Consider the following 19989-nt stretch of genomic DNA (forward strand, 5'->3'; position numbering starts at 1 on the left):
GTAGTGAGAGTAGGAAAGAGCAGTGCTGTGCCTTTATTTTAACCTCTATAGTCACATCACAGCTTCAGCTGAGGTAACTCTACACTCTACCCAGCAGCCAAAGAGACTAAAGAGGCTAAATCTCTCACACCACAAAGGGTTAAAGGGACACACGCAGCTCAAGCTGCACCAACTTTACTGAAAAAAAATGTGTGTAATGAAAAAGTTCTGCACTTAAAAGTTTTTATTATTATTATTATTATTATTATTATTATTATTAATTCATAGCAGAGAGGCATATGCAGGGTGATTTAAGGCAAAGTAGTTCCAAAATAAGTAGGTTTACAATTATTAAAAATTACATATAAAACTCAGAAGACGTTTGTAGGTTTACTGGTTATTTTGGATAATAAATAAAAGGGTTGGGATAGCTACTGAAAATTGGTAGTTAGCTACTTTGTAGCAACTTTCCCAAAATGTGTAGCAAACTACAATTTAGCTACTTTTTCAGAAAAAAGTAGTGGCTACTTTTAGCTACTTTTTGAAAAACAAAAAAAAAATCACCAAAAAGTGTAACCAACAGTCAAATTTACCAAAGATGTGATATTCAACAAAAATTAAGACTAAAGGCAAAGGCGATCATTCCAGTTTTTTTCCTAGCAAAAATCAACAAAAATAACCAAAACAACCCAGAGAATTTTGTGCAAAACTGCTCCAATTTAAACATTTCAGCAAGATACACTGATCAGGCATAACATTATGACCACCTCCTTGTTTCTATGCTCATTGTCCATTTGATCAGCCCCCTTACTTTATAGCTGCACTTTGTAGTTCTACAGTTACAGACTGTAGTCCATCTGTTTCTCTGATACTTTGTTAGCCCCCTTTTACCCTGTTCTTCAGTGGTCAGGACCACCATGGAGAGCAGGTACTATTTGGGTGGTGGATCATTATCAGCACTGCAGTAACACTGATGTGGTGGTGATGTGTTAGTGTGTGTTGTGCTGGTATGAGTGGATCAGACATAGAAGTGCTGCTGGAGTTTTAAACACCTCAGTGTCACTGCTGGACTGAGAGATGATTACCTCATAATGTACAGCAAGAGATGTCGTCTCTGGCTTTACATCTACAGGGTGAACTAACAATGCAAGTGCGTCTAATAGAGTGGACAAATATTGCAAATATCAAGTTACTTAGCTGGTGGGGACCCCTGGTTCTCATCACCACCACTGCAAAGGAACCCAACCATTTCACAACAAACTATGCTACGTGATTGTGTTTACATCTCAACCATTGAATTATGCAGAGGTTTTAAAAAATTGGTGGAATTCCCCTAAAAGAAACTTCTCAACAACACTGCCTAGAGCACCCACTGAAAATTTAGGCCTGGTTTATAAAAGTGGAAGAAAATCCACATAAAACCAGCCTAACCAGCTGCACTCCACCTATCTTTGTGAAGCCCTCCCTCAAATGCATATGGATGAGGAAGGGCAGCGCAATTTGCATTTTTACACACACATAAACTGTGCATTTAGCTTTATGCAGCAGTTTAGTACATAATATATGGACAGAATGTGTTTCATTTTTTGCACAAAAAGCTTAGTGCATTGGGCCCAGATCATCATATTCTGATGGTCAAAAGAGATGATACAGCTTTCATGGTGGTAAATTATAAAGTCATGTTTTATAAATTAACAGTATAAAACACAATTCCACTTTCTTTAGCATTTACATTTACATGCTGTAGCTATACTGCATACACCAAAAGACAAGCGTCTTGCTAGATATCAATATTGCAAATGCAAAAGTTGGCAAATGTCACCACTGATGCCTTGCAACAATGCCTGAAGGTTTTGCTGAATAATTCAGCATCTAACAACTGTAGGCCTTCCATTATCTATTTAAACCCACTGAATCTCATCCCAAAGCCTGCGTGGGGTACTGTCGTGGCCTGGTTAGGAGCAGGCAGTCAGGCATGCAGGCCAGGGAAAAAAAACAGGAAATAACATGTACAAAGAGATTCTTGCAGGACCTGTTTGTGTCTTTTTCCCTCTATCATTTTTTTCATCTCTCCTCCACGCCCTCCTCACCTGTTCTCCCCAATCATCCATTTATCAGCCCCAGCACATCATCCATTCATTCCAAGTCCCTGATGCAATCGCTCTTCCTCTCCATCCATGCCCGACCCTTCCCATTCCATCTCCCACTCCCCACCCCCTTTGTTCTCTACCCATCTCTTTCTCGAGTCATTCTCTTTCTTGGCAACAGCTGGGGTAAACGCTGCACAGATGAAGATGTCCACTCTGGCTACCATACTTCAACACATCAGAAGGATTGGAAACAATGCTCCATGACACAAATGCCTGCAGGGGTTTGTTCACACTGAAAGTTACAGTGGCAAGGGGGAGGGAGATTGGGGGGCAGTGGTGTCTTGAGGATAAGATAAACAAACCTATCACTCAAGGTTTGATGTGGATCTTAATAAGGGTGTTTATTATTGTCATGAAATGAAGCTGCCGAGTGTAGCAGCGAGTAAGCCTGGCCATGCGTGATTAAATGCATGAGATGTGTCAGGCCACTTACAAAGGGAGAAGATGAAAGGTATGCGAACGCACACACATACGCACCACAGCCACTTCATTAATAAGTAAATTAATGTATGCTAATCTGTTTATTGCAACCAACACTTGTGCCGTGACTGTTAGTCATGTTCATGCCTCTTTCTCTCTCTCCACTCTTTCTCTTTCATCATGCCATATTTTCTCCTAATTCATCTCCGCACAACCACAGTGATGAGCTTGTTAGCCTCACTCTACACTTTCTCTATTCACTATGCTCTCATGCCCTCCAACCCCTCCCTGATGTGCTTGCTGCTGAAACACTGCGGTTCTCCACTGTTATCAGCCTGGTTGAGGAGAACTTGCCTTGGACACAGAAGTCTGTGCACGTGGCCGGGGAAAGACTTGAGTAGGAAGAGTGGAAGGGGATTATTTTGCGCCTAAGTCGACAATGCATGATGATTCGCATAAAAACCTTGTTCCCATGCAGTTACGTTTCAGTCAATTACCCCTAGTCTCTTAAGACTCCCAGTCACACAGAGCTTCATTCCAGTGTTCTGCCCTACAGTATACTGTATTGCTTTTGAATACAGTTTCTCAATTAGCTTTTGAAACTTTTTGGCGCAATGTTGACAAAGTTGGGTCTTCACAAAATTCTAGGAAGTTACTTAGATCTTTCAGTGTATTACATCATTCTTTCCCCTCTGTCTTTATATTAGGCCCATGTGTGCTAGGCCCTTTAAACATTCTTTTTTCTTTCTTTATTAAATAATAAATGTCATTTTTGACAATATTGCAACTCTTGCTAAAGATAGATACAATTGTGTTCTAGCAGTAGGAGAGGTTATGTCAGAATGCTTTTTAAATGTCATGATTGTTGAGCAACACAGTGGTGACCTGCTCACTTTATTAGCCACAATCTAAAGGAAACCCTGAGCATTAGCTGCAGGGAGCAGTAGTAAATATCCTGTATGAAATTGCTTTGAAATTAAAAGTAAATTTGGAAGCCTCAAACTAATGTACATGATATGAGGTAAAAAAATATAATCTGAGCTCATTAGACCCCATAAAGAAAACGTTTTCTCGGTACAATTAATTTCCAGTCAAAATGAACTTATGTACGTTCATTATACTCTTTTCAGGACATATTTCTGAGTAGATTAGGTACAGTCAGATTAGACAGTCCACTTGCTTACGGAAAAGGAAAATAAAGAGTGTAAGAAAAACAGGAGTGTTCAAAACTGGAAAGATATAGAAAAAGGTATGAAAGATATAAAAAAATGGGACTCTTAACAACCACACAAGACTTGGTAGATAAATAGAACTGAAAGTTTTCATCTTTGAGAGAGAGGAGAAAATCAAGCTTCACGCTTGCTTCTGATCTTAAAAATAATCCACAGGAGTTTCTGTCCATCCTTCCACTGTGAGTAGACAACTCAACATTATGGATCTGAAAGGATGTGTATGTTTCATTAAGCTATTACTGTGAAAACAAGTTGGTGGGGCTGGTCCTTTTTTCTTTCTATTCATCATCATAAGATGAAGGAATCTGCTGAACTAAAAAAATATGCTTCATACCTTGAAATATGTGTAATCAATTGCATTACATGTGATGCTGGAAGTGATCTCCGTTTTCTGCCAGACACATGAATGGAGGGTATGCATCCAGAAGTTGCAAACAGAGGTTAAACATCACGATGGCTGTGTGGCGCCTACCTCATTGCTCTAATGAAGGAGCATCCTTGCTTGTTTGAAGCTCCACATACTGAGGAGCACAATCTCTGTTGTTTCGTTCAGATTGCTTTGTCCTAGGAAAAGCCATTACGGAATATTCAGGGCCCCTTTCGCGTGAGTCTCCCCGTACATATGTGTATAGGTGAAACAACATACACTCAATGGGCTCTCAGTAACATGTCAAAAACATATGAAGATTTGGCTTGAGGTTAGGATTAGTGTGGTAAGGGTTAGGTTGTGGGTATATATATATATATATATATATATATATATATATATATATATATATACACACACATACATACATACACACACACTTTCTAAGCCACTTCTCCCTTAGGGTTGCAGGGGGGTGCTGGAGGCCAATCCCAGCGGTCACTAAGCGGAAGGCAGGATACACCCTGGATAGGATGCCAGTCCATCGCAAGGCAGACAGACAGACAGACACATTCACTCACACGCTCACACCTAGGGGCAATTTAGCATGTCCAATTGGCCTGACTGGATGTCTTTGGACTGTGGGAGGAAACCGGAGAACCCGGAGGAAACCGACGCAGACATGGGCCCTCCTTGCTGTGAGGCGACAGCACTTTATATATATATATATATATATATATATATATATATATATCCCTGCTTAATGGACTTTAAATGTTTTCTGCATTTTTTCCTGGCTGTTTTGACTGGAAATTAAATAAACAAAGGCTGGTCTCTGACTTTTGTTCAGTACTGAACAGAAATTATTTGGAGAGCATAGCTTTGTGGAAAAGCTAAATTAATTTCCCTCATTCAACTGCCAGCTGCTGAGATTTCAACAGGATGCACTTAGCCTTTGGCAAACTCATTCAGAGTCATTCCAACTAGTGTTTAATGGTATCCCCTCATCATATATGAAATGAGATTGTACCACCAGGCATATGGAGGCACTGTTACAGTTCATATTAAACCCTATGAAGCATGAATGTTCACAGCCCATCCATAATCCATATAAAACACGCAGACATAATGCAGTGCCCCTCCTTAAGCCTCATAAAACTCAGCACTCAACAAACTGCCTTTATTGATATGCAATATGCAAAATGGGCCTTTTATGGCTGGATGCTCTGTATGGTTTATCGAGTGTTGGTGGGAGAGCAGCTTTATGCGGCGTGGTAGGGATAGATCATTCCTCTCAAACACAGCATGTAAATCCATGGTATCGTCTGAGGGAGGCTCACTGATCTCCCTGTCAGGATGAGACAGCCCCATTCTGACTGCTGGGACAGAATCAGGCCTGAGACCGCAATGCGTTAAGCCCATGTGGGGAGGTAATCTTAGTAATAGCTAGGCTATGAATATGAGTGCCAAATAAAAGGCAGTCTGTGAGTGAAAGCAGTGAAGAGTGAGGAGAAGCAGAATGTAGCATAATAGCATGAATGAGGCTTTATGTATTCATGCACCTCATACTCTTAGAAATAAATATGCCAAAAAGTGTTCTTTGGAGTAATGCCACAGAAAAAAACTTCTTTCATGAAATTGTTCAATAGAATAGTTCTGTTCAGACCCATTGCTGTAAATGAGATGCAAGCATGTGAAGAACCTTTTTAAAAATGAGTGTAGTAGAAGTTTTTCTCTACTAACAAAATTGTTCCTATAACCATACACCCAAGCCAAAAACATTTAGGAAACTTTATTTTTAGTGTAGTGAGCCTCAGACTGTCTGCTATGCAATCACTTTTCTGCAGATGTCAATATTACAACTATATCTATAGGTACAGTCTGTACTATATCCTATTTATAGGCAGGACAGTGGTGTGGAGTAATAAGAAGTTATCTAAGACACTTTGCTTGATTTTAGTGCTGTCAGTCAAGATGATTTGAACAGAAGCGCAAAAGCAGATTCCACTCCACTCATTTCCACTGTTAAATTGTCTTTGAGGAACTCAAGAGACAACATGGTTAGCACCGGCTGCTTCATATCTGCTTCACATTGATAAGATCCTTTGGCTTCCGGCTAAGGAGCCAGTCTGCATCCTGCATTAGGACTGGCTGGCAGGACACTCTTATCAAAAAGGCTTCTGCACAATAGCATAAAAATATTGACTTGTAACAATAGTGGAACCCTTTCTGATGCCTTATATGTAGAACCACGTTTAAATTTTGCTTTAACCCCTTAATGTCCCAGGCTTCCTACATACTAAGGCTTATTATTCAGTAACTACTGGGACCTCAATGCAAACTGCTTAAGCTATTCTTAGGTTGTAGAAGTGTGTAATAAAACTTTGGGCCTGCCAGTGGACTCATGGCCTGTTAAGAGGTAAAAGGACCATATACAAAGTATTCTTCATGATAAAGAAGAACCATTTAATTGTCAATGGGTAACCTTTCCTAAAGAAACTTTGAACAACCCCCTTTTTTAAGGACACACATTGTGTCCTATGCTAAGACTGGCTGTCTTGCTTCTTAGGGTAAGGAGTTGCCAGAAAATGGTAGACAAGTAGCCCCCTGTGAGACATTTATTGAGAATTTATTGTTTTCTACTTCATGTTGAGGTGGACAGCAGAACTTAAACACAAACTCAGACGCTTTAATCACACACTCATCAATGCAGTGCCATTATTTTAGTCTTTATGTGGCAGTGAAAAGAAATAAAACGGATTTGCAGGGGCATAAAGAACCAAAGAGATGAGCCCCTAGCAATTAACTCTAATCCTTTTCTCAACACTTATAGGCCTATCTGCTATTCTCTGCCACCAAACATATATTTCTGTGCCAGCACCGCCATATAACCCAAAGAAAGATTACAGCAAATGTTTTTCCTCAGTGACAGTGAAAGTGAGAGATCAGAAAGATGCCTAGTTAATCTTCTTTTGTCCACTCATTAGAGTATAGTAGCTTCAAATAAGCTGCTATTTATTTATTTATGTTTATGGAGGGAAAGCTTACAAACACTTACACCAATAGCCTCTATTCTACACACTAGTGGTTCTTGTTAGACCACTAATGTGAAGGTAGGGGTACTCCACACTAGTTGTCCAATTGTCCCAGAGTTTTACAGATATGTAAGCCCATATTTCCAGAACACATGCCAGATTTGAATTAGACTGGTTGACACTATAATGCTCAGTCAGCCAACATTTTCTTTAAATAACAGACTAGAGAAACACTAATGGTGTCGACATGACTGACAACCACAACTAATCACAAAATATCTTTTTTTCTCTCATTTGTATAAGATGCCATTTTGATTTATAGCTATAATTTCGCGGTACCAACTATGCCAACAAATTCATCAGTAAAGCTGTGCCTAACCATCACCAAATGTAATGAACGTGTTCTCTGCATCAGGAACTATTTACAAAAAAGTGCTTGGACCCCTTGAATTGCCTATGTACTTAGGTCCATTTAATGTTATCTATAGTTTACAATATAACATTGTATGCAGTTACATTTACCACACAATCATATACTGCAAAGTTGCCTGTGGCTAGGAACTATTTGTCAACTCTAGCCGAGGTGGTGGAGGCATGGGAGAAGGGTTAGTGAGAGCCAATCGGAGCGCAGGGAGGCGGGGCTTGTCGGAAAAAACATATAACAAGACTTGCCAGTGGCAGTTTAGTGAGAGCCTGATGGTTTATATTGAAAATTGCTTTCGGTGCGTGGAGTTTTATTTCACACCAGTAGGCCTCATTTTAAACCACATAAATAAGAGAGGTAAATGAGTATAGGGCACATATGCCTTATGGTTTACTGAGGAGGACAAGTAACTTGCACAAATTAACAGAGGATCCCATTTCAGGTGTCAAGTCCATCAGATAGCAGGAGACTCTGTAAGGAACTCTTATTTCTGCCGGTTTCAGCTGATGCTTACTGTTATAATGAGGAAGATTCTATTAATAGGGCTTATTACACAGTCAGTCATTTCCATGAGGAAATTGAATGAAAGAATATTGTTCTATGTGTATTTCATGCTGTCCTGACCTCTTTCACAGAAATAACGACTGACTTCATAAAATGCATGTTGTCAGTCATCTACAGTCGAGATGTGACCCAAATGACACGTCAAGCCTGCTTATGAGTCCACGAGCCGCTACACCCTCTATTAATGCCATTATCACGTGAACACGACGTATTAATAGCTACCAGTAGTGCTTTGGAAAAGCAGCATGTTTTTCCCTTCCTCTCTGTTGAAACCGCTTCGTGCATAGAGCTTGAAGCGCGCGCTGGCCTTGGGGGTCGCCACTGTTTGGGCAGATGTGCACTTCACTCGCCTCTTTCGTTTCTCTCTTGTCCTCACATCGAGGCTCTTGAGCGTGCGCCGTGGGCTCGTGCCCCTCTCCGAGATGCACACAATCACGGAAAGCCCCCCGTCCGACCAGCCACGGTGCTGCTCCAGCAGTGAGGGTCCCGCACTCGGGTGGCCCGGACAAAACTTCCCTGTGCTCTCCGTCTCAGCGCGAGACCCGAGCGCTCAGCGAATCTGCACAAACCTGCCGGTGAATCAGTCACACCGACGGTTTTGAACTCGGGTTCCGTCGGAACTCCTCGCTAATTAGCGCTGATGAGAACTGACCGCGATCACGGAAAACCTGCTCTCGCCTGTGTCCACACTGCATCATCAGCCTTACCTGACCGAGGAAGTAGCAGATCCTCACGCTCTCATCCCCGCGCTGGAAGTGGCCAGTAATTCCTCTGGGCAGTCCGGTCCGGATCGCGGAGGCTCCGGCATTTGGCGCTGACGGTGCGGCTGCTGTTCAGTATGTGAGCTCAGGATTCCCCTCCAGCCCGGAACTGAACGGGAGGGGCCAGCAGAGCATCAAACACAGCCCACTGTGCGGAGCGTCTTACACACGGTACAGCTCCAAAAAGAGACTCGTTTATATACAACAAGAGAGAGAAAACGCAGAAAACACTGTTCCCCATTGTTTTAAATAGCGCAGCGAATAAGAATGCGATGCGCAGTGATGAGCACTAATGCTACAGTCTAACAGCAGTGAAAAACATGGCACTTACACATAAATAACATCAACACAAACACTGCTTCACTAAGAACTGGCAAGAACTGTGTTAATGTAATGAATGGCAACACTTCATAGTGAATTCATAGCATATGAATTGAATAGCGCCTTTATAAGGCGGTACTTGAATATTTTAGAGCAGCTTATACCATCAGTTTTACGATGACAGATGTTTTAGAAGTAAATGACATTGCACCGACATAAAGTGCCTTAAACCAATAGTAATAAGCATTTGTTCCATTTGTTACATTGTTATGAAGTATTAATAGCAGGTAATGAAACCTTTAAGCCAAAGACAGAGTAAACAGCTAAAGAGATTTTGATGCCTTCAAACGTAAGTGATACTATTCTCACCCCCCCCCACACACACACACACATATACATATATACACTGCTCAAAAAAATAAAGGGAACACTCAAATAACACATCCTAGATCTGAATGAATGAAATATTCTCAGTGAATACTTTGTTCTGTACAGAGTTGAATGTGCTGACAACAAAATCACACAATGGAACACTCAATGGAAATCAAATTTATTAACCAATGGAGGCCTGGATTTGGAGTCACACACAAAATTAAAGTGGAAAAAAACACTACAGGCTGATCCAACTTTGATGTAATGTCCTTAAAACAAGTCAAAATGAGGCTCAGTGTTGTGTGTGGCCTCCACGTGCCTGTATGACCTCCCTACAACGCCTGGGCATGCTCCTGATGAGGTGGCGGATGGTCTCCTGAGGGATCTCCTCCCGGACCTGGACTAAATCATCGACCAACTCCTGGACAGTCTGTGGTGCAATGTGGCGTTGGTGGATGGAGTGAGACATGATGTCCCAGATGCACACTCCAGCCACATGAGGTCTAGCGTTGTCCTGCATTAGGAGGAACCCAGGGCCAACCACACCAGCATATGGTCTCACAAGGGGTCTGAGGATCTCATCTCGGTACCTAATGGCAGTCAGGCTACCTCTGCCGAGCACATGGAGGGCTGTGCAGCCCTCCAAATAAATGCCACCCCACACCATTACTGACCCACTGCCAAACCGGTCATGCTGAAGGATGTTGCAGGCAGCAGATCGCTCTCCACGGCGTCTCCAGACTCTGTCACGTCTGTAATGTGCTCAGTGTGAACCTGCTTTCATCTGTGAAGAGCACAGGGCGCCAGTGGTGAATTTGCCAATCCTGGTGTTCTCTGGCAAATGCCAAGCGTCCTGCACGGCGTTGGGCTGTGAGCACAACCCCCATCTGTGGACGTCGGGCCCTCGTACCATCCTCATGGAGTCAGTTTCTAACCGTTTGTGCAGACACATGCACATTTGTGGCCTGCTGGAGGTCATTTTGCAGGGCTCTGGCAGTGCTCCTCCTGTTCCTCCTTGCACAAAGGTGGAGGTAGCGGTTCTGCTGCTGGGTTGTTGCCCTCCTACGGCCTCCTCCACGTCTCCTGGTGTACTGGCCTGTCTCCTGGTAGCGCCTCCAGCCTCTGGACACTACGCTGACAGACACAGCAAACCTTCTTGCCACAGCTCGCATTGATGTGCCATCCTGGATGAGCTGCACTACCTGAGCCACTTGTGTGGGTTGTAGGGTCTGTTACCACGAGTGCTACCACGAGTGTGAAAGCACCACCAACATTCAAAAGTGACCTAAACATCAGACAGAAAGCAGAAAGGTACTGAGAAGTGGTCTGTGGTCCCCACCTGCAGAACCACTCCTTTATTGAGTGTGTCTTGCTAATTGCCAATAATTTCCACCTGTTGTCTATTCCATTTGCACAATAGCAGTGAAATTGATTGTCAATCAGTGTTGCTTCCTAAGTGGACAGTTTGATTTCACAGAAGTTTGATTTACTTGGAGTTATATTGTGTTGTTTAAGTGTTCCCTTTATTTTTTTGAGCAGTGTATATATATTGTGATGGACTGGCAACCTGTCCACGGTGTATCCTGCCTTCTGCCCGATGACCGCTGGGATATATATATAAGAATAAACACATGTGTAAAAATGTGCACTTACCCTGAATTTCTACTTCATAACAACAATATAAAATCACTGCTTTTAAGAGTACTGAAGTATCAAAACACTAAACACTAAATGAACTGTCAGTTGTTGTAGTTATGTCATATCGATAGATCATTTGTTTGCGGTGTGGCTGCAGACATTAAAACAGTGCAGTTTGCTTCGTGAAACTATTATGTCATCTTGTGATTAATGGCATAGCCTGTCTATAAATACTCAACCACTGCTTCACAAATGCTAATTCAATGCTTTTGTGCCTTTTGTGCTATGAAGTCCTAATGTAGGTAGCCTAATATGTGGTGCATTTTATTCACATCAAACCCAATGACACATTGGAATCATGTGACTACAGCATTATTTTTATTGCAGAGTGCAGGTCTTCAAAAAATAGTGAAATAAAACTGTCTATCAAGAAGAAAGAAGACAATAAGGTGTCACAGGCATTCAAAATGTGTTTCCATCTTCGTTTTTCTCTCCCCCTCTCTCTCTCTCACACTCACTAACTCTCTCTCTCACTCACTCACGTGCAGCATATCGGGCACAGGAGCATCTGGTGTGTTAAACTCAAGCTCATTGGTACGAGAAGAGTCTCCATGCTCGTGCCGGATTGACTGCAGTCAGTCTGCCATTTTAATTACACATGGGGGTTGTGTAATAATATTTCAGGGGCGACTGTATGCCCCTGATATCCCCGCCAAATAACCAATAACCATAACCATCATGCCCTGCTACTGTATACAATAAAAAAATTACAGTCTAGTAATCCAGTGCTCACAGAGCAAACACACTCAGTGGTCTTTATGCTTTAACATCAACCCATAATTTTGCGACCACTACCCATATCCATATTAGCACATGGACGCTGCCGTTAAACTAGGCTAGCCAGACAAAATACAATTGTTTTATACTCTGTACATGTTCTTCCTGCAGGCTGTAACCTAATTTGGACTTGTCGACTTCCTCCTGAGACATTCTGGGAGCCGCCCAGCATTTTCTCACACAAAGGGGATCTGCTTCCCGGGCATATTCTCAGCTATTAAATTAACTGCCGAAATGCAATAAGCAATAAGGTTCACGGCACAGTTTTCACTCAAATGAATCAAAAGACTTTATCCAAGTGCTACAGTACCAGTCTACCTTCACAAGGGATTACAAGGATGAAGACTACCAAGGCCTGGTCTTAGACCATGGTCAGGGAGCTCAGAGCAGTGGATTGATCAGCTGGTTATCACACAGATTTGAAACTATTGATTTAAAAGAGCATGGTCCCAATAAAAACTATGAAATAAGAGTTGCCTACTTGGAAAACTATAGAAAGTGCTGAAAGCAAAACCCCGCCACTTTTGGCGAAAACCCATTTCGCAACACTTTATTTTGAAAGTCCACTGTAGATGATAGATACTATAAATGCTTATCTGGCCTTTAATTGCCATTTAGGCAAATATGTATTAAATGCAACTGGACATTAAGTTGAATATAAAAGGTTATATTAGCCCTTTAAAAGGCCAGCAGGCCCAAAGTTTTATTACACACTTCTATAACCTAAGAGTATCTCAGCAAGTTTACTACAGGGACTTAAGTTTAAGTCCCTGTAGTAGCTGAACAATAAGCCTTATTGTGTAATAAGCCTGGGTTTTTTAAGAGGCTAAAGCTAACCTAAAGATTAACATCTACCTGAAATTTAAACCTAATCCTAATCCTAGTTTCCCTCTAAGGTTTGTTAGCATTCAACACGTGTACTGGACTATCAAAACAAAGTGACTCAAAATCTGTACATCTCTTTTCAATGTCCAGAAACGATGGAATTAAAAGCGACAGCAGTCTGGCTCACAGAGGGGCAGAAAAATACCTGGTAACTGACATATCTAAGAGACGAGATTATGCAGAATCAATAGGGTTATGCCATTACTTTGATTAAAGCAACTAAGCCTTTAGAAAAGTTGGTCTGCGTCCATTAAATAACATAAAAAGCAATGTTATATGGCAACAGTGATGTAGAAAGAAAGTGATAAGAAGAAAATGGAGCATGTAAAAGGACCTGCTGAATGCAAACACAAGCTGAAGCCAATGCAACAGCTACAAAGTCTTGTATGGTCAGTGAGGTAACATCCTGTAATGCCAAAGTAACATACGATACCTCTCTTTATAGCATACATTGCTCACTGTACACTGGAAAACAAATTGGACAAAACTGAAAAGAAAAAAAGGTCTAATTTAGTCTCTGTATTTTTTGCACCAAGCTGTAAACCTACTGATTTTCACAGGCAATATTTTCCCACCTTCAGTGCCAAATTCTCAGATGTTGTGCAAATGAATGCAGTGCAATGTCACAGACTGAGGTAGCAAACTTTACACACACATTAGCATGATAAAAATGTGAAGAATAAACATGTTTCCTTTCACAAAAGTTCAAAATCGTACAGCGTATGAAGCATCGACAGGCCTCCAAAAAGCCAGTCATGGTGTTGTGTTCAGCACCTTGGTCAGCGATCAAAATAGGCACAATGTAAGTGCTATCGAAATGAAAGAAAGAAGAAGCTACAGTAGGCTGTCTATTCAAATGCTCGATTATACGCAAAAATGACCCAGTCTTCAACAGCTTAAACTGCAGTGGTATTTATAAAGGCAGCTGTCACACTATTTAAACTGTGTTCTGAAGAAGCTCTAGACAGCGACACATATAGATTGTTTGAGTAAGACTTAAACTCACATAAAGTTTGAATAACTTGGGAAAAAGTTCTCATTCATAATAAAACTGTCAAAACTGGAAGCAGGAGTTGGAGTCAGGGAGCAGGTGTAGGATTTTAAGTGGGCTGCTATTTTGTGAGGCCACAGTCCATTTATTTTGCAAAATGGCTCTTGTAGTATTCCATGAGCCAGCAACTACAGGATCTGTTTCAGTGCCAGAAGGCTATCAAGCTATACCAGAATGAATGATGTTGATTTTCTTTTTCAAACAACAAAAAATATTTAGACAGATGTGCCTGAAGGAGTCTATCTGTGCATGAAGGTGTATCCATTGCTTTTATTAGTTCAGAGAAATGCAATTGCAGCTATGTTTGGTTTTATTGTAGCTGTCTGTGCACCTTTTTGCAAGAAAATTGCAAAATAACCAACCATTCTGTGTCCTAGAAGTATTCAGTATTACAGCAGTCTTGTTTAAAGAAATGCTCTCATTTTCCTGGGTTTTAATTTGGCCTGGTATTTCAGAGTTGTTTTTCTCTGAGGCAGCTAATGGAAGATTGTCATTTGGAGTTAGCGCAATTAACCTTGTCATGTATTATTGATGATCCACTGCAAATAAGTTCATTATGTAAGAAATTAGTAAACACAGCAGCAGACGACACATTCAAATAACCCTTTTACAGAGATTAAACTTTCATTCCTGTGACAGACTGTGTCAAAGAGAAGTAACAGTGATCACACTATCACATCGGTGGTCTACACTGTGATTTTCAACCACCATGAAGCTACACACCTCTCACATTCACTCTGCTTCTGAGTTGGAGATTTGAACTTGTGATGAATCTTCTAAAGAAAATAAAACAATACTAAATGGCTGTTGGTGATTAAATGATTGTGCTGCCATTTGGCCCTTTTAGCTCTTAAAAATGAAATTTTATTTTTTTAAAAATCAACATTGAATCAAAATGAACATGCATTTACCTATTCTGTTAAATGTGTTCTTACTGCTAATGTCTTAAACGAGTATAAGGGTAGAATATAGCATCCATATCAATAGTATGAGGACTTTCTATAGATTTCTTTAAAATGTATGTTTGAATCAATAATTTACAGTAAATTTGGGTAATAGGCTAACTTTCAAAGTGACCTCTTAAGTCAATGTCACTAAAAATAAAGCAAAAAAAAAATAAAAGGTTGTTTTCTTCCTATCATTTTCAGGAAGTTGGAATGATGCAACCTGCTGAATATGTGACCTGTGTACTGAAAATACCAAATATTTCATAAATGTGAATATAAATGTTAATGATTGTATGGTGTGGTAAACCTTCCTAAATAAACTTATCATTCAGACATTCTTTGAGAATTTCCATGATGCCCCATCCAGGAATGATGACCATTCCACATAGTAACATTTCCTAATGCAAGCTTTTTTCAGTGCTCATTCATGCACATTTGAGATGGTCTGAGTAGACCGTACTGACATATCTTAGTTTATTGATACGTCTAAATTTCAAGTTTAAAAACATGAAATAAAACTGTACATTTCCTTGCAAACTCTGGTGCCACGGGATCTCGACGCTCACAGCTGTTTCCAGCTTTTTTTGAATGGTTTTGTGCAGTGTGTGAAAGAGTGAGGGTGGCTGAAGGTCTCCAAACATACACCAGTTGAGTCCTTCAGGCTGCAGCCTTGGCTTTGAGACCTGGTTACTGACTGAAACAGCACTGGTAACAGACATGTTAAATTTCTGCACTACTTGCAATAGAAAAACAGCAAAATAACGTCTTACTAACACACTGAAGATTTTTCAAGATGACTAAAGATGTCCTTTTCCTGTAAGAGACCAGCTCATGGCTCTGCTTTGCTCATTATCACCTGCACCTATTTCTTGTTTATACCTTCACTCATTAAAAAACGCATACAGTGCTATACCAAATTGTTTAAAACTGCCATTTTCTTGGTTTTAAGTGTGTTTTTACCCATGAAAACACTATGTGACATCAGAATATACACAAATGAACACAAGCATATTAAAAACTAACAAGATTTTCATGTTTTCAGTAAAGCTTTTAATATCTTGATTCAAAGGGCACAGCTTTTGTTCCTGACTTTGCATGGATTTCCTAAATTCCATCAGCAGCACACCAGATTTAATGAAGTACTGATTCATCAAGCTAGGTTTCATAGTAACTCTTAATACTGGGCTCCTTAGAGATGATGTTTGGAAATGGTTAAGCTAACACACTGACACATAACTTGTTTATTTGTATTTATTCTAATGAATGCGTTTTTGGTCAAATAAATATTTACTGCCCAGATGAAGTTTTACACATCTTTCTCAGCTACCTAAGACCTTAGCATTGTACTGTATATCGTCCCTACAGTTTAGCAAAGTCTTGTTAACTAGATATGATGTTGTTTTCCAGTTACTGTATTTGTGTGTTGTGGTAATGGCTGATTATGTGTGATAGCCCTGTTTGCCTGTCTTACTGGTCATTCTGCCCATTTTAACTATAATTCCTAGAATTGTCATAATAAAGTCTCTCTCCAACTGCATCCACCACTGACTCATGACTCACTTGCACCACATTGAAAAAATGTAAGGAGCCATGGTTACAATCTCTTTTCCTCAGTTACCCCACTGTATGTGAGTGATGTGCGCTCCTCCAACATTTTGCAAACATAGTTATTTAATAGACAAGTATTGTAAAGACAGGTACAGTTATATATGTATATATGTTATAAATTAGGCTGATGCCTTTGCAGTCTATCTAAGAACATTTTATGTTAAGGAGAAATTCAATGACAGTACTAGTTCCCGTTCTCAATTAGGTGGACAAAAGTGCTTGGCGTGTCTTGCCTGTTTCAAGGACTTGTTCAGCGAGGCAGGAAGGAATGGTCTCTTTGGATCTTAGCCCTTACTGTGGTGTAAATAAAGGTCAGTGGTCAGATGTAAGATATAAGAGGGGGAACAGTTTTCCCAGCAAATGTCTCATAGCCAATAGAGTCTATTAGTGTAAATGGTGTGAGTCACAGGGGACAGATAAAATATGATGATCACTGCAACTCTGTGCACATGGCATCATCCCCCATTTACCTTTCCAGCCCCTGTTCCTCTTCACCTCCCAGCTCATCCAATTACATGTGTTTCTTTGCTTTATATGATAAGGAAGAATGGAGCACAACCTAACACAGTTTGAATTTTGCTTAATAATTTTAAAAGGCTTTGAGCAAAATGAACCACATTAATAAACAGGCAGCCATAACAGCCACTAAAACATCTGGTAAGTTCATACAAAACATCTTTTTTTTCAGTACAACACTGTATTGTATGAACCAGACACATTCTCCAACATAAATACGAAAAAACAAACATATTTATTTAAATAAATGATTAGTCAAAAGGCCAAATTTGGCCAGTTCATTTTGACCACAAAGTAGAAGAGGAAATGACATTGAAATTTATTTTATTTACAATATTTGCATCATATTTACATAATATTTTTGATTAATCTGTGCATAAAAACTTACAAAATTGTGACTATTTTGAACTTATATGGGAGATATGCACTTCTCTTGTTGTTGAGTTTGGGAGAGTTAGTTGTATCACTGCATTAAAACTAACCCCTCCATGTGGAAGCTGTATTTAAGTCTTTCCAGTTCTCACTGTGAGTTATTTACATGCTTTAAAATCAAGCTACATAAGAGGGATATTACAAGAACATAGCAGTAAAAACTGTCACTTATTCTAGCTGGATTAGTTTTTCTAGAGGAGGTCCTGTAATTCAGATTCAGATTCAGATTCAGATTTCTTTATTGATCCCAGGGGGAAATTGCACAAATGTAATTTGTGTATGATTTGACTGGCTGATTTAAACAGAATAAAGGATCTGTGTAATTTCCCCAAATTACCCTCAAATACCCCAGATTGAAACATCCTCAGGTCTATGTTTACATCAGCGTTATGAGAGAGGCACCACATGTACAAATAATAAAACAAAGTGTGACTGAGTGGTAAACATGGCTCCAAAATAAACTCAAGAACACAACACTGGATGATGGAGGAGAATTAACATCTCATTTCAGTGTGAGCTGATGTCCACGTGCATAATTACAGCATACAGGAGGGAATATACACTGAATTGTTGTGGACTTTAGTAGTCTGGTCATGACACTGAGGATTAACCTCTTAACAGGTCATGGGCCCGCTGGCAGGCCCAACGTTTTATTACTTGCTTCCATAAGCTAAGAATAGCTCAAACAGTTTGCAGTGAAGTCCCTGTAGTTACTGAATAAGCTTTTGTATAGAATAAGCCCAGGATGTTAAACGGTTAAAGATTCTGTCAAATCCAGCTCCATTCTAGCTATTAGCCATGTCTTCAGGTTGTAAAGAAACAAGGAAAAAAAGAAAAAAAAGTAACTTACCAGAATTAGATTATTTGAAGCTGACTACTATTACTGAGGGAGCTCAGAGTTAAACATGAAACATGAAAATAGGCACATGTGATAGCACATTTTTAACATGAGATGTTAAACAAAAATGAGTTTTATTCACAAGAAATTCACTATGATTTTTTGCAAGTGAATTCACAGTTGATGTTGCTATGGGAATATGAGAACATAACGGAAAGCACATTCTGCTTAGACTTGTTTAACTGCATCAAATATCCATGTTACTTTTATCTAACTAAATCATATATTCTTATACCGTAAAATTTCATCTCCGATCACTGAACACTTGTGTCCACTCACCACAAAGAGCCCACATATCACAAAGAATCAACAGCAGAGCCCATTTTGTCAGTTTCATAACTGAGAATGAAAAAAACGAAACCCCTCGGAGGGTTTTGTTCAATCACAGTTAAAGGTCAGCGCTGAATTTAGTGCACGATCGTGGCCTGTCTCTCCCAGGAGCAGCCTTGCGTCTGGAGACCACATGAGGACTTTAACAGTTATTGGGGGAAAACAACATAGTGACCTCTAGCACTCTGGTGATGTCTTGACTTCTGCATCTGCAATATATCAGTTCCACTCCACCCTAAAACACTTAACAATTCACAGAGGTCAACTGGCAGCGACATCAAATTATCCAACTAGGAAATTTCACTTCCACGTAAGAACAACAACGTCATTCTTTGCCTCCCTGAATTTAAAACACTTATATAATGAACACCTACAGAGACAGGGCCATTTATCAAAATGATTCACTGTCAACTGACCAGACTTTTAAAAATGCTTTCTTTCTGCAGCTCCCAGATTAAACAGATTCTTTATTCTTCCACTCAGTCAACATTGACAGCGTTTATGGTCCAGGACTGATTGGAATGGCTTAAAGGTAAAAAATGGCCCTGGAAATGTTTTCTGTGCTGAGTCACTAAAAAGCAGTGGCCGAAACATGAAAAATGTTCATGGAGGCCAGTAATTTAGCTCGCATACCAATGTGCAAGATTCAAAAATGTTAAGAAAAGTTGCACAACAAAGTCTCAGTGAACTCAAGTATTGATCACAGCACGAACGTTGATGTATATGACGGATCCAATGCTGGGATTAACAAAAATGACCTTTCATTTAAAGAAGATCTTTGACATTTGTTCCTATGTTTATATATGTATATAGTGAACATCCAACCATCTGTGGCTACACATTATTTAACCCCTCCCTATAAGCTCCACCTGCTGCATTACTGTTGGTTTTAGAAGTGCTACATATTTCATTGTGTATCAACATTATAATATTCATTTAATGCACGTATGTATGTGTGTTTGTTCACTCGATATAAGTTTGTAAAAAGGAAAGGAAAACAAAAGCCGCTTCGACCAGTAAATGACCATTATCGACAGAAATGCGCTTACAGCCTGATTTCACTCCAGAAGCCTTGAGCCCACGTTGCTGATTTGGTTTGTAGCTCTTAACACGCTCCCTAATCGCCCTTCTCATCTCTTTCGATGGTATCTTGCCTTTTGTACTACATAAACACTCCGGCACCGAGCACATCTCTACACACAGCCGGGCAGCCATGTCTCTG

General features: G+C 40.2%; 1 protein-coding gene across 2 annotated transcripts in view; it reads right to left on the reverse strand.

Moving 5' to 3' along the window:
• dlgap3 (discs, large (Drosophila) homolog-associated protein 3) overlaps positions 1–9023 on the reverse strand; it is a 195820-nt gene extending 186797 nt beyond the window's left edge. For both annotated transcript variants that reach the window (XM_037535478.1, XM_037535477.1), the window contains exon 1: positions 8879–9023. The gene's annotated coding sequence lies outside the window, so the exon portion shown is untranslated. The remainder of the gene's footprint in view (positions 1–8878) is intronic.
• Between the last annotated feature and the right edge of the window lie 10966 nt (positions 9024–19989).

Source organism: Pygocentrus nattereri, chromosome 27 (assembly GCF_015220715.1).
Source record: "Pygocentrus nattereri isolate fPygNat1 chromosome 27, fPygNat1.pri, whole genome shotgun sequence".
NCBI lineage: Eukaryota > Metazoa > Chordata > Actinopteri > Characiformes > Serrasalmidae > Pygocentrus > Pygocentrus nattereri.